The 5,355-nt window shown below is 34.7% G+C and overlaps 1 long non-coding RNA gene across 1 annotated transcript; it reads right to left on the bottom strand.

Moving 5' to 3' along the window:
- Window positions 1-2,857: 2,857 nt before the first annotated feature.
- Window positions 2,858-4,686, bottom strand: LOC111094662. Its single transcript, XR_005385955.1, has 3 exons — window positions 4,258-4,686; window positions 3,974-4,127; window positions 2,858-2,906 (listed from the first exon to the last, which is right to left on the bottom strand). It is a non-coding gene; the product is annotated as an uncharacterized LOC111094662 (long non-coding RNA).
- Between the last annotated feature and the right edge of the window lie 669 nt (window positions 4,687-5,355).

Here is a 5,355-nt window from a genome sequence, read left to right as displayed (position 1 = left end):
TCACCTGAATTGTCCTAGAAAAAGGTTTGACAAAATCTAACACACATTCTTAAATTTAAAATAGTAAAAAAAAAAACAAACAGCAATTTAGGAATAGAAGGAAAATTCTTCAACCTGACAAAGGGCATCTACAAAAACCCTATGGCCCAAATCATACTAAATAGTAAAAAATGGAATGTTTTTTATGATTAGGAATAAGACAGGGATGTCCATTTATACTACATCTATTCCACTAGTAATAGAAGTTCTAGACACAGCAATAAGGCAAGGTAAAGAAATAAAATCATCCAGATTGGAAAGGAAGAGGTAAAACTATTTTTATCTGAAACATGATCATATATGTAGAAAATCTGATGGGATCTACAAAATAAATCTATTAGAACTAATAGGTGAATTTAGCAAAGTTGTAGAATAAAAGGTCAGCATACAAAAATGAAAGCATTTTTGATATGCAGTACTAGGAATAATCAAAAATTGAAACAAAAAACAATACCACTTTACAATAGCCTCAAAAATATTAAATACTTAGGGAAAAATATAACAAAAGATGTGAAAGGCCTACATATAAAAGACTACAAAGTATCTCTAAGAGAAATTGAAGAAGACCTAAATAAATGGAACAATCTACTGTGTTTATGGATTGGGAAACTAAATATTGTTAAGAAATCAATTCTCCCCTAGTTAGGCTATAGATTTAATACAATCTCATTGCAAATTTCTGGAGACTTTGTGTAAAAATTGACAATTTGATTTAAAAATTCATATGTATATGCAAAGAATTTCAAATAGCCAAAAAAAGTTTAAAAGAGAACAAAAAGCATGGAAGATTTACACTATTTTACTTCAAGACTTATTATAAAGCTAGAGTTATCAGTACAGAATGGCATTTGTGTAAAGACATGCAAATAGAAACAGAATAGAGAGATTAAAAATAGATCAACACATATATGGTCAATTTTTTTCTAAGTGCTAAAGCAATTCAGTGGAGAAATGATCATCTTTTCAACAAATAATGTTGTAATAATTGGATATCTATATTGGATATTCATATCCAAAAAAACCCCTTCAACCTATATCTCATATCATATACAAAAATTAATTCAAAATAAGTCATAGGCCTAAAGGTAAAACTTTTATTAAAAATATAAACTTTTTAGAAAACAAATTTAGGAAACAGCCTTCATGACCTTGAATTGGGCAAAGATATCTTAGATGTGACACTAAATGAATGATCAATAAAAAATCAAATATTGATATATGGAACATTATCAAGGTTAAAATTTCTACTCTTATTAAGATACTGTTGAAGAGGATGAAAAGACAAGATGCATACTGAGAAAAAAATCATATATGTGATGTCACATGTATTCTATATATGTATATATACACACACAAGAATTTGAATACAGAATGTGCAAAGAACTATCAATGCTCCTTATATATTTTGGATACTAACCTTTTATCAAATATGTCATTTACAAATATCTTCTCCCATTCTGTAGGTTGCCTTTTAGTTTTGGTGATTGTTTCCTTCGCTGTGCAGAAGCTTTTTACTTTGATGCAATCCCAATAGTTTATTTTTGCTTTTGTTTCCCTTGCCTCAGGAGACATAACAAGAAAGGCATTGTTATGGCTGATGTCAGAGAAATTACTGCCTGTGCTCTCTTCTAGGATTTTCATGGTTTCAGGTCTTACATTTAGGTCCTTGATCCATTTTGAGTTTATTTTTGTGCATGGTGTAAGAAAGTGGCCCAGTTTCATTCTTTTGCATTGTAGCTGTCCAGTTTTCCCGACACCATTTGTTGAAGTAGTCATTGTGGAAGACCGTATGGAAGTTCCTCAAAAAATTAAAAATAGATCTACCATATGAGCCAGTAATCACACTACTGGGTATTTAGCCAAAGAATATGAAAACACTAATTTAAATTCAAAAAGATATATGCACCCCTAAGTTTATTGCAGCATTATTTACAATAGCCAAATTATAGAAGCGGCCCAGGTGTCCATCAACAGATGAATGGATAAAGAAGATACAGTATATAGAGACAATGGAATATTATTTCACCACAAAAAAAGAATGAAATCTTGCCATTTGCAACAACATGGGTAGATCTAGAGAGTATTATGCTAAGCAAAATAAACCAGAAAGAAATATGCGAAATGATTTCACTAATATGTGGAATTTAAGAAACAAACCAAATAAACAAAGGGGAAAAAAGAGACAAATCAAAAAATGGACTCAAGTATAGCAAACAAACAAATGGCTACCAGAGGAAAGGTGGGTGGGGGAATGGGTGAAATAGGTGAAGGGAGTTAAGTACATTTATCTTCATGAGCACTGGGAAGTATATGGAACTGTTGAATCACGATACTGTACACTTTAATATAACACTGTATGTTAACTATACTGGAATTCATTTTTTTTAAAAAAATTATTTATTTATTCATGAGAGACATAGAGAGAGAGGCAGAGACATAGACAGAGGGAGAAGCAGGCTCCTTACAAGCAGCCAGATGCGGGACTCATTCCCAAGACCCTGCCGGGATCACGACCTGAGCCAAAGGCAGACAACCACTGAGCCACCCAGATGCCCCTGGAGTTCAAATTTAAAAAATAAAATAAAATAAATTTCAAAAGAAACTTTAAAAAAGAACTCTCAACACTCAGTAATTTTTTTAAAAGACCCAATAAAAAATTAGGCAAAATATTTGAACACACACTTCAGGAAGATATACAGATAGCAAATAAGCATGTAAAAAGATGCTCAACATTATTAACGATTAGGGAAATACAAATTAAAACCACAATGAGATACCGCTATACATCTATTGAAATGAATAACATTAAAAAGACTCACCACATCATGTGTTCAGTGAGGATGTGGAGCAACTGGAATTCTTATACACTGTAGTGGAAACACAAAACCACTTTGGAAGAGTGTGGCAGTATCTTGAAAAGTTCAACATACACCTACCATGTGATGCAGCTGTTAACCTTTAGGTATTTACCAAAGCAGAATGAAAGCATATATCCCCACAAAGACTAGTACATAAATGTTTACAGCAGCTTTATTTATAAAAGTCAAGAACTAGAAACAGCTCTAATGTCTCTCAACAGGTAAATGGATAAGTAAACAGTTGTATAGCCATACAATGGAATATTACTCAGAAATAAAGAAAAATGAAATATTGATACACCCTACAACGTGAATGAATTTCAAAATAATCCTGCCAAATGAAAAAAGCCAGATAAAGAATGAGTACACACTCATTTATGATTCTACTTATATAAAATTCTAGAAAATGAAAAACTAATCTATATTAACAAAATACAGATTAGTGGTAGCATGAGGATAGGTTTTTGTGAGCCGAGAGTTTGACAGGAAGGAGAGATTACAAAGTGATGTGGAAAAATTGTTGGGGGTGATAGATATGTTTGTTATCTTGATGTGGCTAGATGTTGATGGTGTCATGGGTATATACATACGTCAGAACCTATCAAATTATACATTTTAAATATGTGCACTCTATTGGCATACCAATAATACCTCAATAAAGCTGTTAAAGAAAAAAAAGGAGGAACAAAACTCACTGCTCTAGGGACACCTACATTGCTCTGTGGTTGAGCATCTGCCTTTGGCTCAGATCATGATCCCGGGGTCCTGGGAGAGAGCTCCCGCAGGGAGCCTGCTTCTCCCTCTGCCTGTGTCTCTCATGAATAAATAAATAAAATCTTTTTAAAAAATACCTCACTGCTCTATAGCATCTCTCTTCTAATACAACGGATGTCGTGCGTGCCAATATATATTTCTCCAATGGTAACTTTACAGCATGAGGTTGTAAGCTCCTTGAGGGTAGGGATAGTGTTTCATCAAGATGTAGGGATCTCATATATGGCCTTATGAGAAACAGGTTACAGTGAAGTGCTTTTACCACCCCTAGTCCTGAGAGGGTGAGCAGAAGATGTGCTTACCAGAGCCTGGACTCAGAGAGCACTACGTGGAGAAGGCTGTGACCTGTACGGGGATATGGTCAACCTCAGCAAGCCTACAGTAGGAGAGCTAGCTTCAGTTAGCTGAAGTCATCATTCCAATATGCTGCTGATGCTTCCCGGTGGACAAACCCAGCTGGAAATAGAGCACAAGAAAGACCATATGGTCTATACAGGTCAGTTTCTTGAGACAGCAGGGCACAGAAGAGTGGAGATAAAAATGGAGATACACAGGGTAGCTAGAACCATGTTGAACTTGTGCTCACTTTGCAAATTCTTCTTGTCTGATTGATGAAATGTCGATTTAAGAAAACTTGACAAAACCTGATATTCTTCCTTAGAAGAATGACTGTGCCTTGGCATTTGAAAGCACTTCTGTTTTCAGACTGTCTTCAAATTCAGTTGGCAGTTCTTTTCTCACTCTTGCCTCCTCTGCCCTTCGAGTTCCATTAAAATTATGACAAATAAGAATCTTCCAAAATTATTCCTTGATTTTTTCCCTAAACTCTTCTTCAGAGCACAGATGTTTAGGTGAAAGTAACCTTTGGTTAGAGCTCTAATTTTTTAAAGTGTCTTTCTAAAGATGTTTCCATATGCAAAAAAAAAAAATATTTGGGAAGCTCTGAATTAAGCAAAACTAAGTCAATTTATGCTGAAATTTCTTAGTGCTCTTAAGATGAGACTGTACTTGATGACTCTCCTAGAATAGGTAAAAGATTAACAAAGCTTATCTGACCAGAATTTTTTTTTAATTTTGAAAAAATTATGCTCCATGGAACTCACTGTGAGAAACACAAGAAACACATGAACAAAGAGGTCAATGGTGATCCAAGGACCAATCCATTCCTAGATAAACAAAAGAGGATAGCAATTGCCAGGGTTCTGGTAAGGTGAACTCTGGATGAGGATGTAGGGCAGGGTCTTGAGTGGGTAAAGGCAGGTCCCTGGATAGGTGCTGCATCAGCTGTCAGTAAAATAAATTCACAGCTCCAACATGAAACTTCATGTTCCAGGCTTAATCAAGAGTGAAGCTAGTTTTGGGGTTTTTTTGGCTAATCCTTGGAAAAGGAAGCAGGAGATACACCTTTGACAATAGTGGTCAGAAGACAGCAAAAGCAAGGAGATAATTATTTTATTTCCTATGAAAGGTAGGTCCCAAATTACCAAAATCTAGAATATTTCCTTGGCAGTCTCTCCATCTGTTCTACCAGACATCCATAACTACGTGAAATAATTGTTAGACAATGCTTAGTATTCTATTAATTGATAAGAATTAACTGAAGTGTTTTTAAGCAGTCTATTCTGTAGCAACTATGGAGACAAAGAAAACACCCCCCACCCCTGACAACACACACACAATCTCT

The sequence above is a fragment of the Canis lupus genome, chromosome X (assembly GCF_011100685.1).
Source record: "Canis lupus familiaris isolate Mischka breed German Shepherd chromosome X, alternate assembly UU_Cfam_GSD_1.0, whole genome shotgun sequence".
In the NCBI taxonomy this organism is placed as follows: domain Eukaryota; kingdom Metazoa; phylum Chordata; class Mammalia; order Carnivora; family Canidae; genus Canis; species Canis lupus.
This window is presented reverse-complemented; position numbering and strand designations above follow the sequence as displayed.